Raw genomic sequence first — 9822 nt, 5'->3', positions numbered from 1 at the left:
TGATAATAATAATAAAGTGAAGTGAATTATATTTATATAGCACTATTCATGATAATAATAACAACTAATAATGATGATAATAATAAAGACTAATAATGATAATAATAGTAAAGACTAATGATAATAATAGTAAAGACTAATAATGATAACAATAAAGACTAATAATGATAATAATTATAAAGACTAATAATGGTGATAATAAAGACTTATAATGATAAAAACAATAAAGACTAATCATGATAATAACAATAAAGACTGATAATGATAATAATACAGACTAATAATGGTAATACTAGTAAAGACTAATAATGATAATAATAAAGACTAATAATGATAATAATAATAAAGACTAATAATGATAATAATGACGGCGTGGCGCAGTGGGAGAGTTGCCGTGCGCAACCCGAGGGTCCCTGGTTCAAATCCCACCTAGTACCAACCTCGTCACGTCCGTTGTGTCCTGAGCAAGACACTTCACCCTTGCTCCTGATGGGTGCTGGTTGGCGCCTTGCATGGCAGCTCCCTCCATCAGTGTGTGAATGTGTGTGTGAATGGGTAAATGTGGAAGTAGTGTCAAAGCGCTTTGAGTACCTTGAAGGTAGAAAAGCGCTATACAAGTACAACCCATTTATCATTTATTTATTTATTTAATAACGATAATAACAATAAGGACTAATAATGATAATAATAAAGACTAATAATGACAATACTAGTAAAGACTAATAATGATAATGATAAAGACTAATAATGATAATAATAATAAAGACTAATAATGATAATAATGACTAATAATGATGATAATAATAAAGACAAATAATGATAATAGTAAAGACTAATAATGATAATAATAATAAAGACTAATACCGATAATAATAAGGACTAATATTGATAATAATAATAAAGACTAATAATGATAATAATAGTAAAGACTAATAATGATAATAATAAGGACTAATAATGATAATAATAATAAGGACTAATAATGATAATTATAATAAGGACTAATGAAGACTAATAATAGTAAAGACTAATAATGATAATAATAAAGACTAATAATAATAAAGACTAATAATGATAATAATAATGACTAATAATGATAATAATAATGAAAACTAAATGATAATAATAGTAAAGACTAATAATGATAATAATAAAGACTAATAATGATAATAATAAAGACTTATAATGATAATAACAATGAAAATTAATCAGGATAATAATAATAAAGAACAATAATGATAATAGTAAAGACTAATAATAATAATGAAGACTAATACTGATTATAATAAGGACTAATAATGATAATAATAATAGACTAATAATGATAATAATAAAGAATAATAATAATAAAGACTAATAATGATAATAATAAAGAATAATAATAATAATAAAGACTAATAATGATAATAATAAAGACTAATAATAATAATAGTAAAGACTAATAATGATAATAATATTAAAGACTAATAATGATAATAAAAACTAATAATGATAATAATAAAGACTTATAATGATAATAACAATAAAGATTAATCATGATAATAATAATAATAAAGACTAATAATGATAATAATAGTAAAGACTAATAATGATAATAATAAAGACTAATAATGATAACAATAATAATGACTAATAATGATACTGAATAATAAAGATAATAATAATAAAGACTAAATGATAATAATAGTAAAGACTAGTAATTATAATAATAAAGACTAATAATGATAATAATAAAGACTAATAATGGTAATAACAAAAAAGACTAATAATAATATAATAAAGACTAATAATGATAATAATAGTAAAGAATAATAATAAAGAGTACTAATGATTATAATAATAATAATGACTAATAATGATTATAATAACGACTAATAATGATGATAATAATAAAGACTAATAATGATAATAGTAGTAAAGACCAATAATGATGATAATAAAGACTAATAATGATAATAAAGACTAATAATGATAATACTAGTAAAGACTAATAATGATAATAATAAAGACTAATAATGATAATAATTACTAATAACGATAATAATAATAATGATAATAATAAGGACTAATAATGATAATAATAAAGACAAATAATGATAATACTGGTAAAGACTAATAATGATAATAATAAAGACTAATAATGATAATAATAAAGACTAATAATGATAACAATAATAATGACTAATAATGATACCGAATAATTAAGATAATAATAATAAAGACTAAATGATAATAATAGTAAAGACTAGTAATTATAATAATAAAGACTAATAATGATAATAATAAAGACTAATAATGGTAATAACAAAAAAGACTAATAATAATATAATAAAGACTAATAATGATAATAATAGTAAAGAATAATAATAAAGAGTACTAATGATTATAATAATAATAATGACTAATAATGATTATAATAACGACTAATAATGATGATAATAATAAAGACTAATAATGATAATAGTAGTAAAGACCAATAATGATGATAATAAAGACTAATAATGATAATAATGATAAAGACTAATAATGATAATAAAGACTAATAATGATAATACTAGTAAAGACTAATAATGATAATAATAAAGACTAATAATGATAATAATAAAGACTAATAATGATAATAATTACTAATAACAATAATAATAATAATGATAATAATAAGGACTAATAATGATAATAATAAAGACAAATAATGATAATACTGGTAAAGACTAATAATGATAATAATAAAGACTAATAATGATAATAATAATAAAGACTAATAATGATAATAATAAATACTAATAATGATAATAATAATAAAGACTAATAATGATAATAACAATAAACACTAATAATGATAATAAAGACTAATAATGATAATAGTAAAAACTAATAATGATAATAATAAAGACTATTAATGATAATAATAATAAAGACTAATAAGGATAATAATAACGACTAATAATGATGATAATAATAAAGACTAATAATGATGATAATAGTAAAGACTAATAATGATAATAATAAAGACTAATGATAATAATAGTAAAGACTAATAATGATAATAATAAAGACTAATAATGATAATAATAAAGACTAATAATGATAATAACAATAAAGACTAATAATGATAATAAAGACTAATAATGATAATAATAGTAAAAACTAATAATGATAACAAAGACTAATAATGATAATAATAATAAAGACTAATAATTATAATAATAACGACTAATAATGATGATAATAATAAAGACTAATAATGATAATAATAAAGACTAATAATGATAATAATAATGACTAATAATGATAATAACAATAAAGACTAAAAATTATAATAATAATAAAGACTAATCATGATAATAATAGTAAAGACTAATAATGATAATAACAATAAAGACTAATAATGATAATAATAAAGACTAATAATGCACCACTGACATGATTTCAAGCTTTTACTTTAAGGTCACACTCTTCCATATTGTAGCTTTAATCATGCAGTTTGCCCTCAGGTGTGAGAAACTACAAGTCTTATATTGCTACGTGTCATTAAAATAACACAACTGATAACTAATCAATCATGCATGTGTCTTGCACACCCTGCACTTTGCAAAGACAAGTGTGTGTGATTGACAGACTGCACTGCAGTATTGTAGTGATTCACCTAGTTTGAAGGTAGTGTCAGAGTGTGTGTGATTGACAGACTGCCCTGCGGTATTGTAGTGATTCACGTAGTTTGAAGATAGTGTCGGAGTGTGTGTGATTGACAGACTGCACTGCAGTATTGTAGTGATTCACCTAGTTTGAAGATAGTGTCGGAGTGTGTGTGATTGACAGACTGCACTGCATTATTGTAGTGATTCACGTAGTCTGAAGATAGTGTCGGAGTGTGTGTGATTGACAGACTGCACTGCGGTATTGTAGTGATTCACCTAGTTTGAAGGTAGTGTCGGAGTGTGTGTGATTGACAGACTGCACTGCAGTATTGTAGTGATTCACCTAGTTTGAAGATAGTGTCGGAGTGTGTGTGATTGACAGACTGCACTGCAGTATTGTAGTGATTCACCTAGTTTGAAGATAGTGTTGGGAGTGTGTGTGATTGACAGACTGCACTGCAGTATTGTAGTGATTCACATAGTTTGAAGGTAGTGTCGGAGTGTGTGTGATTGACAGACTGCACTGCGGTATTGTAGTGATTCACCTAGTTTGAAGGTAGTGTTGGGAGTGTGTGTGATTGACAGACTGCACTGCGGTATTGTATTGATTCACGTAGTTTGAAGGTAGTGTCGGAGTGTGTGTGATTGACAGACTGCACTGCGGTATTGTAGTGATTCACGTAGTTTGAAGGTAGTGTCGGAGTGTGTGTGATTGACAGACTGCACTGCAGTATTGTAGTGATTCACCTAGTCTGAAGGTAGTGTCGGAGTGTGTGTGATTGACAGAATGCACTGCAGTATTGTAGTGATTCACGTAGTCTGAAGGTAGTGTTGGGAGTGTGTGTGATTGACAGACTGCACTGCGGTATTGTAGTGATTCACCTAGTTTGAAGGTAGTGTCGGAGTGTGTGTGATTGACAGACTGCACTGCAGTATTGTAGTGATTCACGTAGTTTGAAGGTAGTGTCGGAGTGTGTGTGATTGACAGACTGCACTGCAGTATTGTAGTGATTCACGTAGTTTGAAGGTAGTGTCGGAGTGTGTGTGATTGACAGACTGCACTGCAGTATTGTAGTGATTCACCTAGTCTGAAGGTAGTGTCGGAGTGTGTGTGATTGACAGACTGCACTGCATTATTGTAGTGATTCACGTAGTTTGAAGATAGTGTCGGAGTGTGTGTGATTGACAGACTGCACTGCAGTATTGTAGTGATTCACCTAGTTTGAAGGTAGTGTCGGAGTGTGTGTGATTGACAGACTGCACTGCAGTATTGTAGTGATTCACGTAGTTTGAAGGTAGTGTCGGAGTGTGTGTGATTGACAGACTGCACTGCGGTATTGTAGTGATTCACGTAGTTTGAAGATAGTGTCGGAGTGTGTGTGATTGACAGACTGCACTGCAGTATTGTAGTGATTCACGTAGTTTGAAGATAGTGTCGGAGTGTGTGTGATTGACAGACTGCACTGCAGTATTGTAGTGATTCACCTAGTTTGAAGGACTGCTCTTCAGCTCCACAGCAGCTGTCAGCTTCAATTAAAGTTGACAAAGAGCTTCCAGAATCCTAATTATGCTGACTTTTTCCTTGTCTGTGACGGTGAAGACCCTCAGCACGTCATGCCAGACCTCCTCTTCCTCCTCCTCTTCCTCCTCCCCTCCTCCTCCCTGTTTGAGTGACCTCCCAGCCAAAGGTCATCATTAGTGTGTGAGGAGCAGGAAGAAAAGAGACGGGGCTGTCATGTGGATGTCTGTCTTATGGCCGCCTCCTCGTGTGTGTGTGTGTGTGTGTGTGTGTGTGTGTGTGTGTGTGTGTGTGTGTGTGTGTGTGTGTGTGTGTGTGTGTGTGTGTGTGTGTGTGTGTGTGTGTGTGTGTGTGTGTGTGTGTGTGTGTGTGTGTGTGTGTGTGTGTGTGTGTGTGTGTGTGTGTGTGTGTGTGTGACTGTGCTCCATTGCTGCTTGCTGATTGGTTGATGTGTCGGCAATCTGACTAAAGATGCATGAGACCCAACAGTCACACTTGTTTAAAGCACACCTGGAATTTGGACTAAAGTTCCTGGGAGCATGAAGGGGACATCAACCAATTAACTCATTTATTTCCCTCCACTTCCTGCTTAGAACACGCCCTCATTTCCCGTGTGTGTGCTGAGCAAGTCAAGGCGTTGAACGCTGCTCTGTAATGTTGCTCTGTAGGTTTAAATGCAACAATTTGAATATTAAATATACCGTATTTCCTTGAATTGCCGCCGGGCATATAGTATGCGCCTGCCGGGTCGAACTCTCTTCGCAAAATAATTAGCGAATGCTTAGTATTACCGCCGGGTCAAACTCGTCACGTCACCAGTGACACTTCCCCTGTCATCATTTTCAAAATGGAGGCTGATTTCAATACCGGTAATTTGAAATCGCATAACGGGTAGAAAATGAAGAGCTATTCAGTAGGATTTAAGGTCCAAGCTAATGAATAACGGTATGCTAAAAAGAAGAGTAAGCAGCAGTTTTATTAATGTATCTGTGGAGAGGTGGAGCCGACGGTCCGACAGACAGGCAGGGCACGCTGAAGCCCGGCCCAAGATGGCGGCGAGCGAGTGGAGAGGAGGAGCGGAAGAGCGACCTGGACTGAGGTTTTATTGAAAAATAAACAAAGTCAAACTGCTCAAGCCATGTCCTTCCTTGGTGGTCCTGGGAACCCGCATGATGACGGCGTGAGACCGTCACAATACAGTAGCTGCGTGTGTCAAATATGAGTCATTAAATGACTCCCGCCCCCTGGTGGTAGAGGGCGCTAGTGATCCTTCTTGCGACTATTCGGCTGAAGAAGAAGTGACAATGAGTGACGTAAATTGTGCTGGGACGGATATGACGCGGCGGTTGCACGACGGACCTATGCTGGCTATGTAAACAACCGGGCTGAAATAAAGCATGTTCAAGTCCTAAATACCCAGTGTATTATTTAAACAATAACACATCATGTTGGCAGCGGTGGGATAAAGAGATCACCCACGGAGCAGAACGGGAGGGGGAGTTGTCCGAGGATAATTCTGTCGTCGCCCGCACCCGAGCTAACTGATAGCAGCAGTCTGATAGCAGTTTTCTAAACTGGACTTTCAATCGAAGCAGGAGGTAATAAAGGAAGATCTTTTAAAACTGAAGAAAGACAAGGAAGACTTCTATAAACAAGTTATCAATGCTTTTGATCAGAAGGAGCTGGCATGGATTTCATTTTCAAGTAAAGGTAACACCATTTTTTTTAATTATTTTTTTTTTTAGCCTTTATTTAAGCAGGTAAAATCCCATTGAGGTCAAAGATCTCTTTTCCAAGGCAGACCTGGCCAAGAAGGCAGCAGCAAGGTTGCATTAAAAACAGTAAACAACACATAAAACTTCACATTTACAACATAAAACTTGCTCATATGACACATGTGCATACAGACAAGGTAGACTGCAATCCTTTCACAGAAGCTTTAAACTCATTTCATGTAACAAGGGTTTGAAGTTGAATATTCCATTGCAGGTTATTCCAAGCCTTCGGTTTTTAAAATAATAACCATAATAACGTTTTTTTTTTTATATTAAATGCGCTTTTCATGATGGTATCCTTACGTCACACTCAATTTTTTACTGCATGCCTTTGGTAAGTGTCGGAATGAGGAGAGGTTTTAAAATATTTAGCGCATGCTTACTTTTACCACATGCCTTTGGTAAGCGCAGGAGTGAGACGAGGTTTTAAATTAATTAGCGCCCCGGCGGCAATTCAAGGAAATACGGTATGTCTAATAGGACAAAAACGTTATTTTTTTTATTTCTTAACATTTATTTAATTATATTGATTTTAACATACGTTAGAATTGGCTATAATAGGGATTAAATTAATTGATAAAAAAAAAAAAATATATATATATATATATATATACATATACAGTGGGGCAAAAAAGTATTTAGTCAGCCAGCGATTGTGCAAGTTCTCCCACTTAAAATGATGACAGAGGTCTGTAATTTTCATCATAGGTACACTTCAACTGTGAGAGACAGAATGTGAAAAAAAAATCCAGGAATTCACATTGTAGGAATTTTAAAGAATTTATCTGTAAAATATGGTGGAAAATAAGTATTTGGTCAACCATTCAAAGCTCTCACTGATGGAAGGAGGTTTTGGCTCAAAATCTCACGATACATGGCCTCGTTCATTCTTTCCTTAACACGGATCAATCGTCCTGTCCCCTTAGCAGAAAAACAGCCCCAAAGCATGATGTTTCCACCCCCATGCTTCACAGTAGGTATGGTGTTCTTGGGATGCAACTCAGTATTCTTCTTCCTCCAAACATGACGAGTTGAGTTCACACCAAAATGGATACATGGATGATACAGCAGAGGATTGGGAGAATGTCATGTGGTCAGATGAAACCAAAATAGAACGTTTTGGTATAAACTCAACTCGTCGTGTTTGGAAGAAGAAGAATACTGAGTTGCATCCCAAGAACACCACACCTACTGTGAAGCATAGGGGTGGAAACATCATGCTTTGGGGCTGTTTTTATGCTATGGGGACAGGACGATTGATCCGTGTTAAGGAAAGAATGAATGGGGCCATGTATCGTGATATTTTGAGCCAAAACCTCCTTCCATCAGTGAGAGCTTTGAATGGTTGACCAAATACTTATTTTCCACCATATTTTACTAATAAATTCTTTAAAATTCGTACAATGTGAATTCCTGGATTTTTTTTTCTTCACATTCCGTCTCTCACAGTTGAAGTGTACCTATGATGAAAATTACAGACCTCTGTCATCATTTTAAGTGGGAGAACTTGCACAATCAGTGGCTGACTAAATACTTGTTTGCCCCACTGTACATATACATATATACATACATCTATATATATGTGTGTATATCTCCTTTGGTTAAGCGAGCGCAGCATTCACAACGTGTCCTTTGGTACCAGCTTGGCTCGGCCCAAGTATTGGAAATAAAAGGTATTGGAAAAGCAGCCAATTGAAGAATACTTTTATTGTGAAGGTCCACATTTCAGCAGCACAGATTGGGTGATAAATCTTGTTCTGATCATGTTTCTCAGGGTAATTAATCAATCCCAGACTGCGGCTATCGATCCGTGCTGGGGCTGCCTCCCTGGCTGTGTTTACTCTACTCGATTGTGTTTGCCACTAAGCCCCTGGATGCTGCTCAATCTGCCGGCCCCGAGATGTGACACTTTCTCCTCCTCTGATGCCATCAAGCAAGCGCCATCGATTGACATCTCCGTGAAAATCAATGGACTTGTTTTGTTATTCTTTATGATCATCTTTGTGCTAGGAATGCATTTCACCTTTGTCTTGCGCACAATCAGAGAAAAGGCGTGATTACATTGGAAGAGGTCCCGCTTATAGACATACTTGCGTCGCAGTTCAGGACGTTAAAGGCCTACAGAAAGCCACTACTACCCACCACGTTCGAGATGCCACCTCAGTAGAAGCATTTAAGTCTCACCTTAAAACTCATTTGTATACTCTAGCCTTTAAATAGACTCCCTTTTTAGACCAGTTGATCTGCTGTTTCTTTTCTTTTCTTTTTCTTCTATGTCCCACTCTCCCCTGTGGAGGGGGTCCAGTCCGATCCGGTGGCCATGTACTGCTTGCCTGTGTATCGGCTGGGGACATCTCTGCGCTGCTGATCCGCCTCCGCTTGGGATGGTTTCCTGCTGGCTCCGCTGTGAACGGGACTCTCGCTGCTGTGTTGGATCCGCTTTGGACTGGACTCTCGCGACTGTGTTGGATCCATTATGGATTGAACTTTCACAGTATCATGTTAGACCCGCTCGACATCCATTGCTTTCCTCCTCTCTAAGGTTCTGGGTGTGAGTTTTCCTTGCCCTTATGTGGGCCTACCGAGGATGTCGTGGTGGTTTGTGCAGCCCTTTGAGACACTAGTGATTTAGGGCTATATAAGTAAACATTGATTGATTGATTGATATATCAATGATGAAATATTAACATTGCAACACATGCCAATACGGCCGCTTTAGTTTAATAAATTACAATTTTAAATTTCCCGGGAGTTTTTTCTTGAAAACGTCGTGTAATGATGACGTGTACGCAAGACGTCACGGGTTTTTAGGAAGTATGAGCGCTGCACACACACACAGCTAAAAGTCGTCTGCTTTAACCGCATAATTACACAGTATTTTGAACATCTG

This window comes from Nerophis ophidion, linkage group LG14 (genome assembly GCF_033978795.1).
Source record: "Nerophis ophidion isolate RoL-2023_Sa linkage group LG14, RoL_Noph_v1.0, whole genome shotgun sequence".
NCBI classification, from domain to species: Eukaryota; Metazoa; Chordata; class Actinopteri; order Syngnathiformes; family Syngnathidae; genus Nerophis; species Nerophis ophidion.
This window is presented reverse-complemented; position numbering follows the sequence as displayed.